At 40.6% G+C, this 19,455-nt stretch overlaps 1 protein-coding gene across 8 annotated transcripts in view; it reads left to right on the top strand.

Moving 5' to 3' along the window:
* The window catches only part of HDLBP (high density lipoprotein binding protein), an 86,495-nt gene that overhangs the window by 19,274 nt on the left and 47,766 nt on the right, over positions 1-19,455 (top strand). For 4 of the 8 annotated variants that reach the window (XM_063712573.1, XM_063712570.1, XM_063712572.1 and 1 more), the window contains exon 2: positions 7,937-8,059. The gene's annotated coding sequence lies outside the window, so the exon portion shown is untranslated. 8 annotated transcript variants of the gene reach the window in all.

Here is a 19,455-nt window from a genome sequence, read left to right as displayed (position 1 = left end):
TCTTGACTTCTACGTTAGTGTTCTATAAAATTCTTATGCTCTAATAGGGTTAAATAAATCAATATCTTCCTCAGTGGTTTTTACAGTATATGTTGTTGGAGGCTTTTTGCACCCCCAAATCACAGGTTTTCCTCCTTAATCTTCAGCTCTTCAAGGTTTGATTGTTTACATCCAGATCTCCAATCCAGCTGAAATTTATTTTAGAGTATGTTGTGAGGTAGGGATCAAACTTTATATGTTTTCAAAATGGATAACAAATTGGCTCAATTCCTTGCTGATTTGAAATGGCACTTGTATCAAATAATAAATTCACAGGTACACGTGAGTCTGTTTCATGCATCAAGTGCCTCTTTCTTAGCCAGTAACACCAAGTGCTAATTACCATTGCTTTGTAGTATGCTTTGCTAATTTTAGTTGAATCCCACCTTTTTTTTTTTGCAAAATATCCTAGCCTGGTTTTATTTTTAGGTGAATTTTTAGGAGAATCCTTGTTAGAGTTAAAAAAAAAAATCCTACTGGGATGTTGTGTTACTTTCCCAGGGCTGCCGTAACAAATTACCACACATTTGGTGGCTTACAACCGGAATATATTCTCTCACAGTTTTGGAGACTGGAAATCTGAAATCTGGCAGGGCCACACTCCCCCTGGGGGATAGGAGAGAGATCGTTCTTTGCTTCTTCTGTCTTCCAGCTCCTGCCCCACAGTCCTGGGCTTGTAGCTGCATGGTTCCCACCCCTGCCTCCCTCTTCACGTGGCTTTCTCGTCTGTCATGGGTGGCATTTAGAACCCACCCAGATAATCCAGGATCATCTCCTCATCTTGGTATCTTTCCCTTAATCTCATCTGAAAAGACCCCTTTTCCAAGTAAAGTAAAACAAATTTCAGGGATCGGGACTCCCTATCTTTGGGTGGCCATTTTTCAGCCTATCACAGATGTTATTTGGAGTTTGATTGGGGTGTAGATGAACTTGGAATAGAACAGACATCTTTTGTGATGGATCTCCTGGCTAAGTCTTGGCATCATCTCCATGATTCAGGCTTCTCGTGTATATGTGTGCGTGTACAATTTTTGTTTTGCCAACTTGCCAAGCTTGCCTTCACTATTACTAGAGCTTCGTTATAACAGAGAGATTTTCTAAACAGGTCATCTGCAGACAGTGGTATTTGTCTCCTTGCTTAATTCTGTCTCTTTAGATGGCCTGTTGGACAGTCTTTGACAATAGTAACATCTTGGCCATTCTGTTACTTATTTTAATACTATAATATTAGCTTTTTAGTAAATATGTGTTACTTTGGGAAAATATTGTTCATATAGCCATTTGTTGATGTTAAACTCCATAGAAAATAAATAATACATGCTGAATTTCATCAGTTTTTTGGGCATTTTTGAAATGGTCATCGGTCAGCCACGTATATGTTTATTTGTCCTTTTTTTCTTTGAGACAGAGTTTCGCTCTGTCACCCAGGCTGGAGTGCAGTGGTGCAATCTTGGCTCACTGCAGCCTCTGCCTCCCGGGTTCAAGCGATTCTCCTGCCTCAGCCTCCCAAGTAGCTGGGATCACAGGCAGCCACCACCATGCCTGGCTAATTTTTAGTGTTTTTAGTAGAGATGGGGTTTCACCATGTTGGCCAGGCTGGTCTTGAACTCCTGACCTCAGGTGATCCACCTGTCTCGGCCTCCCAAAGTGCTGGGATTACAGGTGTGAGCCACTGTGTCTGGCCTATTTGTCCTCCTTTTAGCCATAAGTATATATTTTCTAATTTTAAAACTGTATCCCTAGAACAGACCATTCTTAGTCATGATGTCTTGTTCTCTAAATTTAGTGATCAATTCATTAGGCTGGTGTTTTGTTTAAAATTTTACATGTTTTCTAGCTTGGGCAATATAGCAGGACCTGTCTCTTGGAGAAAAAATTAGCTGGGCATGGTGGTACGCACCTGTAGTAGCAGCGCCTTAGGAGTCTGAGGTGGAAAGGATCGCTTGAGCCCAGGAGTTCAAGGCTACAGTGAGCTATCTTGCACCACTGTACTGCAGCCTGGGCAGCAGAGCGAGACTCTGTCTCAAATAAATAAATAATAAAATAATATAGAAATTTACATGTTTGTAAAATAGTCTATAACGACGACTTCTACTCATTGTTTTGGGAAGACAAAACAATGCTGGTTTTCCTTTGGGGAACAACTCTTTCTACCACGTATAAGCATGTGTTTTAGATAGAATGGCTCAGCTGCATGGGTGGACCTGGTTGGCTATGGCTACTAGACATAACATGTGCCCTTGGCCCCCTGATTATAGTTATTGGTCCCTAATGAGATCAGAACCCAATTAATGCCAATGAGATACAAAAATAATTCGTGGCACCGGTGAGACAAAGAAGCTCTTATTTCCTTGGGAGTTACCAGAAGATACAATTACTGCCATTTATAACACTTCTTATTTCAAAACCAGGCAAATATAATATTGTATCATTGTAATCTCGGGTGTGTGTTCTTTTCTTTTGTTAGACTAGAGAGGGTTAATTGCTCTTCAATTGCTTTTTTCAAAGAAACTGATTTTGGTTTTGATTGACCAAATAGCTGTGTTTCTGTTTTTGTTTTTTTTGAGGCAGAGTCTCACACTGTCACTCAGGCTGGATTGCAGTGGTGCAATCACGGCTCACTGCAGGCTCAACCTCCTGGGCTCAGGCGATCTTCCTGCCGCAGCCTCCCAAGTAGCTGGGGACTACAGGCACGTGCCACCATGCCAGGCTAATTTTCTGTATTTTTGGTAGAGATGAGGTTTTGCTATGCTGCCCAGGCTGGTCTTAAACTCCTGGACTCAAGCGATCTGCCTGCCTCAGCCTCCCAAAGTGCTGGGATTACAGGTGTGAGTCACTGCACTTGGCCTGTTTTGTTTTAATTTTTTTTGAGGCAGAGTCTCGCTCTGTCACCCAGGCTGGAGTTCAGTGGTGCAATCACGGCTCACTGCAGGCTCAACCTCCTGGGCTCAGGTGATCTTCCTGCCCCAGCCTTCCAAGTAGCTGGGACTACAGGCACGTGCCACCCAGGCTGGGAGTACAGTAGCGTGATTATAACTCACTCACTGTAACCTTAAACTCCTGGGCTCAAGGGGTCCTCCTGCCTCAGCCTCTCAGTAGCTGGGACTACAGGTGTGTGCCATCATGCATGGCTTTTCTTATTTTATTTTATTTTTTATTTTTTTGTGGAGATGGGGTCTTGCTTTGTTGTCCAAACTGGTCTCAAACTCCTGGGCTTAAGTGATCCCAAAGTGCTGAGATTACAGGTTTGAGACATTGCACCTGGTCTTACATTTCATCAATTCTTTTATTCCTTCTACTTTGGTTTTCACTTTACATCTTGACTTGAATGCTTAGTTCGTTCATCTTCATTAATAAAGTTTACAAGTTTGGTTCACCCTCTGAGTGTAGCTTTAGCAGTGCTCTGTGGACGTTGATAAGTGGTACTCCTTGCTCTTTTTCTTTTCTTTTCTTTTCTTTTCTGAAACAGGGTCTCGCTTTGTTGCCCAGGCCGAGTGCAGTGGCACAGCTCACTGCAGCCCCAACCTCCCTGCACTCAAGTGATCTTCCTGCCTCAGCCTCCCTAGTAGCTGGAGCCACAGGTGTACACCACCACACCTGGCTAATTTTTTGTTTTCTACTTTTATTTTTGTACAGGCAGTCTCACTATATTGCCCAGGTTTCTTTTCCTTTTTTAAACCTTGTTGGGAAAACTTAGAAATATACCACAAAATAAAAAATAATAGAAGAGAATCATATGCCTGTTACCCAGCTTTCACAGTTGTCAGTATTTTACTATAGCCCTTCCCACTCCCAATATTTTGTATTTTTCATTTGAGTATTTTAAAGCAAATCTCGGACTTTTAGTCACCTCTAAATACTTTAGCATGTATTTTTTAGGAAATGTGGGCTTTAAAAAACATAACCACAATACCTTTATCATAGCTAACAACACCAACCATGCTCCATTAATATTACCTAATATTTATTCTGTGTTTGGTTTTCTCCAAATGTCATAAAAAGCCCTTTTACACTTTGTTTTCTTGAATTGAAATCCAACGAAAGTCTCCACATTGCATTTGGTTTAAGCATCTTAGCTCTTTGAAAATCTATAACTTGCAGCTTCTTTTCCCTTTTTTAGTTTTTGTTTTTAATGCCATTTATTTATGAAGGCAATAGGGTTGTTCGTGCTGTGGAATGTCCCAGGTTTGGGATTTGGTTGACTGTGTTGTGGCACTATCTAATGTGTTTTTCTAATCCTCATGCTTCCTGTAGCTAGGTCAGGATGCTTAATTGGTTTCAGGCTGTTTGTTGTTTCGGGGGGTGGTTTCAAGGATATTCCACAGACTGTGCTCTGTGTTGCACATTGAGCAGCCAGGTTACATGATGTCGGGTGCAGTGTCAGTAGGTTGAATTACAGAGTTCTTTATCAACCAGTTCTCTACTGGGCTTAACGGCCATTTGCTTTTTGCTTGTACCTGTTATTTAGTTGGTGTATTAGTTTCCTGTTGCTGCTGTACCAAATTACAACACTGTGGCTGAAATCAGTCTCACTGGTCTAGAGTCTTGAGTATCTGGGTGCCATCAGGCAGCTCTGGAGAGTATCTGCTTCCTGGCCTTTTCCAGCTCGTGGCAGCCATTTTTTGGCTATGGCCCCTTCCTCCATCATTAGAGCACATGATCTAAAGGACACTTGTGATTGTGGTTAGGTCCCACCCATATAATCCAAAATGATCTCCCGTCTCAAGATTCTTAATTCATCTGTAACATATCCAAATCCAGAAATTAGTACTTGAATATCTTTGGAGGCCATTGTTCAGCCTACAGCTGACAATTACAAAGTGAAGATTTTTCTAATTCTATTCTTATTTAAAGAAGATTTCCTGTATCAATTTTGGAGGTTCTGAAATGTGGTTCCTGCTGGGGAGAAAGAAGAAATGAATGATTTCTTTCCTTTATCAGTGTTTAGGATGCAATGGAACTAACAGCTTCCAAAGTTGAAGTTCATTTTTGTAGCGTTTCCCCCTAGTATTATAAACCTGTGGATGTGATTGTGCTTCAACCCGTGGAAGCCATATTTTGGTGCTTCTGTTGTTCTACCCAAGTTGGCTTGTGTCATCTTTGGGTGACCCCTTGGTTTGTGACTGCTCCCTGCCTGCCTGTCGCAGGAGGGTGTTGTACCTCGTCCGTGTCTGCTTAGACCTAGAGTCAGTCATGTTTCTAAGGAACCCCAGTCTCTTGCCATGAGATGGTGTTTAGACATCAGTCAGTTCAATGTGTATCATTTTCTTATGCTAAAATCTTGGTTCTTAATGATATTAACTTGCTTACCTATTCTAAATTTTGTGACTCTGCTTTTCACTGATCTGTAGTAGCTGATGATGCTTAAGCATCTTTTATTCCCTTTCTAGATGGAGGTATCTTTGAAAAGTAAAGAGCCTCATATAAAACAGAGCTTCCCCCTCCTGCAGATAACTCTCAGAAACATTTAGCATGTGTCTGTCCAGAGTTTCCTGTTAAAACACACTTTTGGAGGTATGTAGTGTATGAATAAGTGCCATTTTCATGGCACATATTTTTCATACAATATATTCTTACAGTAACGATACTAACATTATTAGGATATATCCCATTTGGAATATATTGTCAAATTATTGTGTTTTAAAGTTAAATAATTCTCTGATGCTTAGGCCGCCGATATGACATTGTTAGATACATTTGGGGTGGGGGCCTGAAGTGGGCTCCAAGCCCTGGTGAGGAGTATGTGTGTGCAGGAGCTGCCATGAAACACCTTTCAGCGGCTCAGGGTGGCAGACTAGTGTTACCATGGCAGTTATAGACATCAGTAAACCCATGGGTCATACGGATGCGTTTCCACCTAGAAGCAGTGGTTTGTTTCTTTAGTGAGTCAAAGAAACTTAAGATGGAGGAGACCCTAAGGAGTCATGTAAGTTAAATGATCACCCAGTGGAGAGTACACTTCACAGTGGGAATAAGCTCTGCCCATTTTTTTTCCTAGGTGCTAATTCAGGAAAGCATGCTCACTCTTAGTGATCCTTTTCTTCATGTTGAGATGAAATGTGTCTTCAGAATTGTTCTTAGTTGTTCTTGGTTGTGCCGGCAACTGGACAGAATCAGTCCCCCTTTAAATGCTCTCCACATGGTAAAGACAGCTCTTATGTATTTTTTTCTCAGTTTCCAAGGGCTTGAATTGGTTCATGTAAAGTCATCACCACTTCCTCAAAAGGAAATTAACAAAAAAATTTTAATTCAGACTTCTTGCAGATAACGTGGCAATTGTAATGAGAATAACACAGCAGAGAAAATAAATTTTGTGACTGTTTTTCACTGATTTGTAGTACCTGGTGATACTTAAGTGTCCTTTTTTCCCTCTCCAGGTGGAGGTATTTTTGTTGAAAAGTAAAGAGCCTCATATAATACAGAGCTTTCCCCTTTTGCTGATAACTCTGACAAACACTTAGCATATGTCCATCCGTAGTTTCCTATTAAAACACACTTTGTGGGTATGTGGTGTATGAATATGTGCCATTTTTCGTGTTCTTCCCTCCCGTCTTCACATTCTACAACTTCACAGCAGAATTGTCTTTTCAGGTCCATCTTTTACCCAGCTGTTCATGTTGATGCTTGTTGAGGACTGGGCTCTGGACTTCCTGTCCTTTTGCTATTCTTAGTGACTTGAGTTTCCTTCTAGAGAGGTCTTATGCACGTACAAACATGTATATCTCTTTAACACGACTGGTTACATATCAATGTAGCTGCAGGCCAGGCGCAGTGGCTCACATCTGTAATCCCAGCACTTTGGGAGGCCAAGGCAGGCAGATCACTGAGGCCAGGAGTTCAACACCAACCTGGCCAATGTAAAATCCTGTCTCTACAAAAAAAAAAAATACAAAATTAGCCAGGCATAGTGGCGCACACCTGTAGCCCAGCTACTTGGGAGGCTGAGGTGGGAGAATCACTTGAACCTGGGAGGCAGAGGTTGCAGTGAGCCGAGATTGTGCCGCTGCACTCCAGCGTGGGCAACAGAGTAAGACCCTGTCTCAGAAAAAAAAAAAAAAGAAAGAAAGAAAGAAATAGGCCGGGTGCGGTGGCTTATGCCTGTAATTCCAGCACTTTGGGAGACAGGCAGGCGGATCACGGTGTCAGGAGTTTGAGACCAGCCTGGCCAACAATGTGAAACCCTGTCTCTACTAAAAATACAAAAATTAGCCGGGTGTGGTGGTGCACGCCTGTAGTCCCAGCTACTCGGGAGGCTGAGGCAAGAGAATCGCTTGAACCTAGGAGGCAGAGGTTTCAGTGAGCCGAGATCATGCCACTGCACTCCAGCCTGGGCAATAGAGTGAGACTCTGTCTCAAAACAACTACAGCAACAACAAAAAACTGCCTCTTCTTGTTCACTGACACTGGGTGTATGGTTAAAGCCCTCTTAACTGACCTGTTTTGAGGCACAGAGGTTTATTTAATCACCAGTCATTTGATACAGGGTGAAGACCTCCTATTTGAAATGGGACTGGTTGGATTCTACATATTTTTTTTTTTTTGGAAACAGGGTCTTGCTGTGTTGTCCAGGCTGGAGTGCAGTGGTGCCATCATGGCTCACTGCAACCTCAACCTCTGGGGCTCAGGTGATCCTCCCACCTCAGCTTCCACACTGAGTAACTGGCACTACAGGTGCATACTACCATGCCTGGCTAATTTTTATTTTTATTTTTATTTTTCATTTTTTGGTAGAGACAGGGTTTCGCCATTGTGAACCCAGGAAATCTGACAAGTCTCAGTTAATTTAGAAAGCTTACTTTGCCAAGGTTGAGGATGCGCACCCGTGACCCAGCCTCAGGAGGTCTTGACCACATGTGCCCAAGGAAGTCAGAGCACAGTTTGGCTTTATACATTGTAGGGAGACGCGAGACATCAGTTGGCATATGCAGCATGATCATTGGTTCAGTCTGGAGAGGCGGGACAACTCCAAGCAAAGGCAGGAAGACTCCAAGTGGGGAGGGGACTTCCAGGTCACAGGCAGGTAAGAGACAAATGGTTGCATTCTTTTGAGTTTCTGATAAGCCTCTCCAAAGGAGGCAGTCAGATACGCATTTATCTCAGTGAGCAGAGGGGAGACTTTGAAGAGAATGGGAGGCACGTTGACCCTAAGCAGTTCCCAGCTAGACTTTCCCTTTTAACTTAGTGATTTGGGGGCCCCAAGATTTATTTTCCTTTCAGACTATGTTGCCTATGTTCGTCTTGAACTCCTGGGCTCAAGCGATCTACCCACCTCAACCTCCCAAAGTGCTGGGATTACAGGCATGAGCCACCATGCCTGGCCACATACTCTCTTCTTATGTAAATGAAATTGATAATACGTCATCTAGGATTTTCAGCATTCATTTCTTTTAAGTGGAACAAAAATTTAAGAAACTCATAATCAGTGTAGATTCTCTGAGATTTTAAAGGTTTTCCCCCAATTGACTTTTTCTTTTAAACAAACAGGTCTTGCTCTTTTTCCCAGGCTGGAGTGCTGTGGCACGATTGTAACTCACTGCAGCTTCAAATTGTGTTCAAATGATCCTTCTGCCTCAGTCTCCTGAGTAACTAGGATTATAGGCACAGGCTAATTGTTTTTATTTTTTATTTTTTTAAAAAATGAGGTCTCACTTTGTTGCCCAGTCTGGTCTCAAACTTTTGGCCTCAAGTGATCCTTCTGCCTTGGCCTCCCAAAGTGCTAGGATTATAGGCATGAGTCACCATGTCCAGCCATAATTTTTTTAAGGCAACTTGTTTTTCTTGAAATTCAGTGTGGTAAATTTAATATCCATAGATACATTTCTTTTCACCCTTTTCATTATTTTGAATTATTTCTAAATGTGGTTATATTAACTAGTGAAACTGGCATAAACGGGTTTCAGAGCAAGTGAAACTGAGTCTTACTAAGCACACATCATCACTGGTGGGGATCGGTGTTCAGGGAACACTAGAAGGCACTCTGCTCGTGGCATCAATTAATAGTTTACTGTGGGGGTGGAGACTTGGTCATTCATCAGGTCGTTTATGGAGGTCAGTGATAGTGCTTTGTGTTCTGCCGCCCTTTGTTTACCCAGTGCCGGACTGAACCAATGCAAATGTTTAATCTTCTGACTCTACAAAAATGCTACAGTGCACATCAGGCACACTGCAGAGACACTGCAGGTTTGTGATACCACCACAAGAAAGCCTAACATCCCAATAAAGCAGGTCACATGAGTTTTACATTTCCCAGTGCATATAAAAGCTGTAACATGTTTAGAAAAACAATGTATATACTTTAATTTAAAATAATGGTTAAGGCTGGGCGCAGTGGCTCAGGCCTGTAATCCAGCACGTTGGGAGGCCAAGGTGGGTGGATCACCTGAGGTCAGGAGTTCGAGACCAGCCTGGCCAACATGGTGAAACCCCACCTCTACTAAAAATACAAAAATTAGCTGGGTGTGGTGGAGCACACCTGTAATCCCAGCTACTTGGGAGGCTGAGGTGGGAGAGTCACTTGAATCCGGGAGGCGGAGGTTGCAGTAAGCCAAGATCGAGACTGTGCCACTGCACTCCAGCCTGGGCAACTGAGTGAGACTCCATCTCAAAAAATAATAAAATATTGGTTAAAAAATGCTCATGATCATTGAGCCTTCAGCAATTCTTAATCTTTTTGCTGCTGGAAGGTCTCGCTTTGATGTTGATGGCTGCTGACTGATCAGAGCGGAGGTTGCTACATGTTGGGGTGACTGGCAATTTTGCAAAATCAGACAACAATGAAGTTTACTGCATTGATTGACTCTTCCACAGAAGATTTCTCTGTAGCACGTGATGTTGTTTGATTGCATTTTCCCACAATAGAACTACTTTCAGAATTGGAATCAATCCTCTCAAACACTGCCATTGCTTTATCAGCTAAGTTTATGTAATATTCTAAATCCTTTGTTGTCATTTCAACAATGTTCACAACATCTTCATTCAGCATCTACTTCCTGAGTAGATTCTATCTTAGGAAACCACTTTCTCTGCTCATCCATAAGAAGCAGCTCCTCATCTGTTCACGTTTTATCATGAGATTGCAGCAATTCAGTCCCATCTTTAGGCTCCACTTCTAATTCTAGTTCTCTCGCTGTTTCTACCACATTTGCAGTTGCTTTCTCCACTGAAGTCTTGAACCCCTCAAAGTCATGGCATCTGGAATGGTGAATCCTTTACAGGAGGTTTTCAATGGACTTTGCCCAAATCCATCAGAGGAATAACTATCTATCGCAGCTATAGCCTTAAAAATAATTTCTTAAATATTATGACTTGAAAGTTGAAATTACTTCTTGATCCATGGGCTGCAGAATGGCTGTTAGCAGGCATGAAAACAACATTCATCTCCTTATACATCTCCATCAGAGCTCTTGGGTGACCAGATGCTTTGCCAATCAGCAGTAATGTTTTGAAAGGAATCTTTTTTTTTTTTTTTCTGGACAGTAGATCTTAACGGTGAGCTTAAAATATTCAGTAAATCGTTTTAAACAGATGTGCTGTCATCCAGGCTTTTTTTCATTTGTACAGCACAGGCAGAGTATATTTAGTGTAATTCTTCAGACCCCTAGGATTTTCAGAATGGTAAATGAGCATTGGCGTTAACATAAAGTCACTGGCTGCACTAGCCCCTAATGAGAGTCAGCCGCCTTTTGAAGCTTTGAAGGCTTCTCTTAGAAGCGATCTAGCTATTGGCTGGGCGCAGTAGCTCACGCCTGTAATCCCAGCACTTTGGGAGGCTGAGGTGGGTGGATCACGAGGTCAGGAGATCGAGACCATCCTGGCTAACACTGTGAAACCCCGTCTCTACTAAAAATACAAAAAATTAGCCTGGCGTGGTGGCGGGCACCTGTAGTCCCAGCTACTCGGGAGGCTGAGGCGGGAGAATGGTGTGAACCTGGGAGGCGGAGGTTACAGTGAGCCGAGATCGTGCCACTGCACTCTAGCCTGGGCCACAGAGCGAGACTCTGTCTCAAGAAAAAAAAAAAAGAAGCCATCTAGCTATCAAAGTCCTTAGATGGCATCTTCTTGCACTATAAGGCTGTCTCGTTTACACTGAAAATCTGTTTAGTGCAGCTACTTTCATCAGTGACCTTAGCTAAATCTTCATAACTCACTGCAGCTTCTACATCAGCACTTGCTGCTTCACCTTGCACTTTTATGTTAGAGAGGTCTTAAACTTCAAGAACCAACCTCTGCTAGCTTGAGACATTTTTTCCTGCAGCTTCCTCACCTCTCTCAGCCTTCATGGAATTAAAGAGAGTTAGGGCCTTGCTCTAGATTAGGCTTTGGTTTAAGGGAATTTTGAGACTGGTTTAATCTTCTAGCCAGACCACTCAAACTTTCTCCATATCAGCAATAAGGCTGTTTCGCTTTCTTACCATTTGTGTGTTCACTGGAGTGGCACTTTTCCTTCAGCCTTTTTTCTTTGCATCCACAGCTTGGCTATTTGGTGCAAGAGGCCTAGCTTTTGGTGTGTCTCAGCTTTTAACAACTCTTCTTCACATGCCTTCTTAATCATTTCTAGCTTTTGGTTTAATATGAGAGACGTGCAACTCTTCCTTTCACTTGAACACTTAGAAGCAATTGTTGGGTTATTAATTGGTTTCCCTTCAATATTGTGTCTAGGGATCGGGAGGCGTGACGAGAGGAAGAGAGATGGGAGTGGCCAGTTGGAGCAGTCAGAACACATACAACATTGATTGATTAAGTTCTCTGCCTTGTATAAGCGTGGTTCGTGGCACTCCAAAACAATTACAGTAGTAACATCAAGGATTACAGATCACCATAACAGATACAATGACAATGAAAAAGTTTGAAATATTGCTAGAATTACCAAAATGTGCTGTTGGAAAAGAGGCACGGAAAGACCTGCAGAGTTGCCAAAACCTTCAGCCTATAATAAACAGAATGTCTAAAAAACCCAAGTAAGAGAAGCACTGTAAGCTGAAGTGTGCCTCTATCTTTGGGCACATGTGTGAGAAATTCTTAGAAGTAGGAAGTGTTAGATCAAAGAATATTGATGTTTTAAATCTCAGTACATAATCAAATATGTACGCTCTCCAAAGAAATCACACCAATTATTCCTCCAGCCACACCTGTTTTCCCACACTTTTGAGTCTTCAGATTTTATTTTTGCCAAACAGGTGAAATGTAGAATCTTATTCTACTTTTCACTTGCATTTTAAAATACAAATTGAATAAATGTTTCCTGCATTTCCATGAAAGGCCTGCTTGTATCTTTTGCCCATTTTTTAAAAATGGGTTATTAAAGAGTCCTTCAGGAAATATTGTAAACATAACATGCTCCTCTTTTCCCCAGAAATGTTTGAGCCTGCCATGTGTGCCACGTTTGTGTTTGTGGTAGAGGAGATGCTTTCATGATTGAGAAGACGACGCATTTTGTACTTTTTCCCCTAATGTAAATTTATTCATTAAACACAAAAGATTTGTAATAAAATATTTTTTCCTTAAGATTGTTATATAAAGTTTACTAATGAGAAAAACTCACTTGTCAGTTTATAGTTTAGCTTTGGTTTGAAAATACAGACACTGTAGCACTGCTGTCCAATATGAGCCACATATAATTTAAAATTTTCCAACATCTGCCTTAAAAATATAAAAATAAACAAGTGAAGTTAATTTTAATAATATTGTTTCACCCAATGTAAGATACTATCATTTTACATGTAATCCATCCTAAAACTAATAATATTTTACATTGTATTTTTTGTACTAAATCTTCAAAATCTGATGTATATTTTAGACTTACAGCACATATCATTTTAAACTAGCCATGTATGAAGGCTGTAGTGACATGTGGCCAGTACATGTTGGCCAGCACAGCTCAAAAGAGTAGTCTATTTCTATAAAAATCCATTAATTTATTCTTTTGGACCTAACATTTGTCCTATCCTCTTTTTTATTTTTTTGAGACAGGGTCTCACTTGGTCAACCAGGCTGGAGTGCAGTGTCACGATCTCAACTCATTGCAACCCCCACCTCCCAGGCCCAAGCAATTCTCCCAGCTCAGCCTCCTGAGTAGCTGGGATTACAGGCATGTGCCACCATGCCTGGCTTATTTATTTAGTTAGTTAGTTAGTTAGTTATTTTTAAGACGGCGTTTCACTCCTGTTGTACAGGCTGGAGTGCAATGGCGCGATCTCGGCTCACTGCAACCTCTGCCTCCCGGGTTCAAGCGATTCTCCCATCTCAGCCTCCCGAGTAGCTGGGATTACAGGCATGCGCCCCCAAGCCCGAGTAATTTTGTATTTTAGTAGAGGCGGGGTTTCTCCATGTTGGTCAGGCTGATCTCGAACTCTCGACCTCAGGTGATCCGCCCACCTCGGCCTCCCTAAGTGCTGGGATTACAGGCGTGAGCCACCGCGCCTGGCCCCCCATCTTATTAAGAAAATAAATTGTATTTATCTGACACATGTTCTTTAATTAGGCTCTAAGTAAATATTCTTTACTCAGCTGTAGAAATATGTGCTGATTGTTTCTGTATTTGTAAAATTAATGTAGTGGCATACTCCACTAAATGTATTAATTTAGTGGAAAGTAGTGAGTTTAGTGGTTTAGTGGAATTAAATGTTAGCATTCCCAAACAGTGAGATACCTACTAAAGGGCAGGTTCTTTTAGATACCATTTTCCTTGATCTTTTTAACAACTTGCAGAAAAGGCCCCAAAACTTACAAATGTGAATTGTAAAAGTTGAGAGCTTAAACAGCTAGCCAAGGTGACCCAAATTATATCTGAGCAAGATTCTGAAAGCAGGTATCCTGGCAACAAGTTTGGTGTTCTTTATACAATTTGTTCTCATTATAGGTGCCTATAATGACTCGGATAAAACACAAGTTACGTATTTTCACCTTACCTAGAAATACGTGAATCAAAGAAATAAGCCAGAAAACAGTGTCATTGGAGAATATACTAAGTTACCTTTTCTGTTACTTCCTGAAAAGTAGTGAAACTGACAGAATTAGTTAGTGGAGAAAGAACAAGGCAAATTTACAGGAAACCCTGGACTGCAAGGTCTTTGTTTCTGTCTCATCTGAACTTTCGTGAGACTTTATTTTAGGGCTGGGCATTTAATGTAATAATATATACTGTAATATATCAGTAGTAAATACATGTGAGCCAAAGAAAAGTTGTTCCTTATTAGAATATGCTACAAATAAAATTAAACTGAGTATAAATAAGCTTAATTATAAAACTAGTTTGTGCTAATAAAAATGTAATATGAGCCACATATAATTTTAAATTTTCAGCTATCAAATGGGATGGAAACATTTCTTTGATCTGACTTTGACCGCCACACTCAGTATGGGGGTACAAATTGTGCTAAACTTAGCTCCCATCCCATGGTGCCAATAACTTCCTATGAGACTGCACTGCTGCTGAGCAAGTGGTGGGTGCCTGTCCCCCACATCTCTGCTCCCACAGTCTTGGAGATGACCCCTGGTCCGCTGCTCCTCCTAACCCCTTCAGCATGGCTCCACTGCAGTGGGTTCCTGTCAGGTGATCAGTTAAAGCAAAGAGAGGAGTAGGCTGCATAAATTGTATACCTCTGTTTATCCACGTTATCCATTGACAATTAGGTTCTTAAAAATTTGTTGACTGTTACTAGCAGTGCAGTGAGATGAGCATTCTTGTACGTATCTCCTTTTGCCCAGGTGGGAGAGCTTTTTCCTGAAGTACATCTCTAGAAGTGGGATCATTTGCTCATGGAGTATTTGCATCTTAAGCCTTAATAGGCCTTGCAAATGGTGTCAAATAAGGACCTAGTTTTTCTCTCCTACTGTAGATAACCAGTTTTCCCAGAGCCATTGATTGCATCATCCATCTCCCTGCTGATCCACACGACCACATCTGAGGCAGGCAATGTCAGTGTCTGTGGTGTCCGTGTTGGGCCCTCTCTGCTGCTCCCTTGTCCTCTGTGTCTGTCCCCAGCACTAGCACCACAGTCTGAATTACTGTTGCTGCACAACCTGACACTGGAGAGGGCAAGCCCTCCTCCACGTTGTTTTCTTCAGAGTTATATTGGCTGTTCTTGGTCCTTGATCTTTTGTATAAATTTTGTTGTGTAAATATGATTGTATATGTAAATATTCTAAAAATGGTGTATATAAATAATTTTTACAATTCAGTGTTTGCAATGCAACATTATAAAAATTACATGTAGAAATCTTGTATAAATAAAAATTGTATAAAATCTGATTGTAAAATTCCATACACACACATACCTTTTGGGATTTAAGTTACATTTGCATTGAATTTCTAGTCTAATTAGGGGAGAATTACTATCCATGATTAAGTCTTTCTTTAGATGACCATGGCCTGTCTCCATTTATTAAGGTCATTTCTGTATTTTGACAAAGGTTTTTATACGTTCTATAAATCACATTTTTTTTCTTACTAGATTTTTAAAAATTTTTTAGAGGGGCGGAGAGGGGGCAGAGTCTCACACTGTTGCTCAGGCTGCAGTGCAGTGGCGTGATCTTGGTCCACTGCAGCATCTGCCTCCTGGGTTCAAGCGATTCTCGTGCCTCAGCCCCCCAAGTAGCTGGGACTACAGGCATGCATCACCACACCCGGCTTAGATTTATTTTTAATAGTTTGTTGCTAGTGTTTTGGAAACATAATTGATTGTGTGTATTGGTTTTATTTCCAGAAAACTTACTGAACTTTTTAATTAGTTCTAATAGTGTGTCCATACATTCTCCTGGATTTTCTACCAGCACAGTTATATTGTCTGTGAATACTGGCAGTTTTGGTTCATTTTCAATTCTGGTAACTTTCTTTTTCTTGCCATACTGCCCTGGCTTATATTCCTAGTTGCTATTAGGAATGGGTTAATTAGTTGAGATTCTTCATTTGAATCTTTTTTTGAGATGGAGCCTTGCTCTGTTGCCCAGGCTGGAGTGCAGTGGCACCATCTTGTTTCACTGCAACCTCCACCTCCCGGGTTCAAGCAATCCTCCTGCCTCAGCCTCCCAAGTAGCTGGGAGTACAGGCATGTGCCACCACGCCCGGCTAATGTTTGTTTAGTAGAGACAGAGTTTTGCCATGTTGGCCAGGCTGGTCTCGAACTCTTGACCTCAGGTATCCGCCTGCCTCGGCCTCCCAAAGTGCTGGGATTACAGGCACGAGCCACCGTGCCCAGCCCATTTGAATCTTTTGAAATGATCAAATTATCTCTGCCCCTCATGCTTTTAATGTGGCGAGTAGCTTTAATCTGTTTTTCTAATATTGTACCACCCCACATTACTGGATTAAACTTTATCGTGATAATATTTGTTTTTCTATTTCTGGATCAGTTTGCAAGATTGTTTCAGGCTTTGGCTTTTAAGTACCTAGGTGAGATTCACCTACTCCTTTGTGATGAGTCCAAGCCCCCTAGCTTTGTGTGGGAGATAATCTCTCAAAGCTTCCTTACAAAAGCATTTGGAGGCTCGCCTTTTTGTTGTATTATTTTGTTGTTGTTTTTTGCTTTTTTGAGATGGAGTTTCACTCTTGTTTCCCAGACTGGAGTGCAATGGCGTGGTCTCGGCCCGCCGCAACCTCCACCTCCCAGGTGCAAGCGATTCTCCTGCCTCGGCCTCCTGAGTAGCTGGGATTACAGGCATGCCACCACCACACCCAACTAATTTTGCATTTGTAGTAGAGATAGGGTTTCATCATGTTGGTCAGGCTGGTCTCAAACTCCCAACCTCAGGTGATCCGCCCGCCTTGGCCTCCCAAAGTGCTGGGATTACAGGCGTGAGCCACCTCGCCCGGCCTTGTTGTCATTTTTATATTTGTTTCTTTGAAGACTGGGGAAGGTTGGTTATTGAAACTATATTTCTAACTCAGTTTGGGTAACATTTTTCTAGAATTTGCCCATTTCATCTGTTTCTGAGTTTTTGACACTACTCTTCTCAATAGAATTCTTACATGATTTTTCAAAGTCTCCATTTTAGCTGTAGTTTTTGACCCCCTTTTAATTCTTAATATTGCCTATTTATACTCTCCTTTTTTCAGGAATCATTTTTGCCAGAGATTGAACTTGTCTTTTAAAAAATTTGGATGTAGGTTTTGTTTATCCTTTGTGGTGTATGTCTTTTAGTTCATTAATTTCCTATCTTTATTTCCTTCTACCTTTCTTTTGTTTATTCTGGTGTTTTTTGTTCTAGTTTCAGTAGTGGATGATTAGCTTATTTTATTTTTTTCCTCTTCACTAATAGGATGGCTTAAAGTTACAAGTCTTTAAGCAACACTCTTGTTTCATTCCACAAGGTGGGATATATAATTGCTTCATGGCTTAGTTTTAAATGTTTTCAGATTTCTTCCTTGTTCCATGAGTTACTTAGAAGCAAGTTTTAAAACTTATATAGTCTTTAAATTTTTAAGTTGAGTTCTAATTGAGTGGTGGTCTGAGAATGTTGTTATGATTTAATTCTTTACTATTTGTTTAATTTTTTTTTAGCTCCTGGCCAGGTTTTATGGTTTTTTAAAAAGGTGTCACTTTTAATCATATGTTCAATAAAGTAGATTTATTAATTGTGTTTGCATCCTCTATACATTTTCCAGTCCCATAACCTGTGTTACCAAGAGAGTTGGGTCAGTCTCACCCTTTAACCTTGGATATATCAATTTTTCCTAGTAACCTTCAGTTTTTACTTTATATGTTTTGCAGCTATGTTATTAGATACATGTAATCAGAGTTACTGAATTTTTAAGTTCTTGACCTTCTCTGTTCTTAATAATGTCTTTTATCCTAGTCTGTGTTATCTGAAAATAATATAACCAACTTTCATATGGTTAGTATTTGCTCGGAGTACTTCTTCCATCTCTTTATTTCAGCCTATATGTCTGTATGGTTTAGGACCGTTGAATGGCCTGTAGCTGCTGTTAGAGTTGGTCAGTTTAGTCTGTTAACACGTATTTAGATTACTGATGGGTTTGAATTCATTCCTCTCATCAGTTTTGTGTTTTATTTACCTTGCTTTTTCATTGCTTCTTTTACTTTTCTTGCCTCCTATTTTTTCTTGTTTTCTCTCTTTTCTTTAACAATTATTAATACAGTATAATGTAACCAGTAATAATGTACATAGTAATGAATACCGCTGAACCTACCACCTAATCCAAGATCTAAAACATTGCCAATAACTTCCATTTGAATAAGAGTTTAGTTTGAATGTTAAAAACTCTTGTTTTTCCTAGATTGTCTTTAAATTTTTAACATTCATTCTCAACAAGGGCTAAAATTAGTATCTCTAGCCTCTCCCCAAATAATAAGAATCTTGAAACCTTGCAACTTCATATCCCCCTTCCACCTTATATATTATTGCTGCCTAAGCATTTTAATTCTTTTATTTCATTTTGTACTTGCATATTCTGCTTACGTACCTATCTATAATTTAATTCCCTCCAAATTTTATTGTTGATATTAGTATAGGGTCACCACTTGTTTCACTTTATCTAGGTTGCTGGTTTCTCAGTATTCCTTCTGTCTGGTCTCTCTGGCTTGCATTTTCGTGCTGAAATATGTCCTTTAGTAGGTCTGTCAGCAGGGATCTATTGGTCGTAGTTGCTTTATCTTTGAATATGTCTATTCTCATTCTTAAATGAAAAAGAATTCTTAAATCCAAATTGCCAGTTGTTTCTTTCATCATAATTTATATATAGCCATTATCCTCTGGTATGTATTGTTTTAAGTGGTCTGCCCTTGGTCTCATAGTATTCTTTATGAGTAACCTGTCTTTTCTCTCTAGTTGCTTTTAAGGTCCTGCTCTTGTCTTTGGTGCTCTGAGGTTACTCTGTAGTGTGTTTTGATTTGGATTAGTTTAAGTTATCCTGCTAGACACCTTCTCTGTCTTTTTTGGGATGAGGGAAGAATGTTGTATCATTAAATCTTAGAATTTTCTCAGCTATTTAAAAAAATGTTTCTTCTCTGTTCTTTGGATTTTTTCTTTTCTCTTTTTGTTTTGGAACTCCAGTTATAGACATATGTTAGAGTTGCTCATTCCGTGGTTCTTAGCTCTTTCATTTGTTCCATCTCTCGATTTTTTTCTAAAATGTCACCTTTATGTCTCTTATGCTTTTTTACTCTCTCAATTTTAGTTCTGTCTCCCAAAGTTCTTGAGTCTAATCCTACTTCTAATCCATCCTTCCTTCTTTTTGAGCTTTGGGCTTTTAGCCTCTCTACCATTTGTGTTGATCTGTGGGTATCCTTTTTAGCCTGGTATGAGGTTTATTCTTTCCTGGGGGGGGATTCCTTTCTGTTTTGTTAATATCTCAGTTTGGGCTAGGGGTTCCTGGACAAATGGGCTTGGTTGTAGAGTACTAGTCCATTGTCCCTACAGCTCAAGAGATGCTTCTACCTGCCAGCTCAGGATAGTCAG

Source organism: Pongo abelii, chromosome 11, assembly GCF_028885655.2.
Source record: "Pongo abelii isolate AG06213 chromosome 11, NHGRI_mPonAbe1-v2.0_pri, whole genome shotgun sequence".
In the NCBI taxonomy this organism is placed as follows: Eukaryota; Metazoa; Chordata; class Mammalia; order Primates; family Hominidae; genus Pongo; species Pongo abelii.
This window is presented reverse-complemented; position numbering and strand designations above follow the sequence as displayed.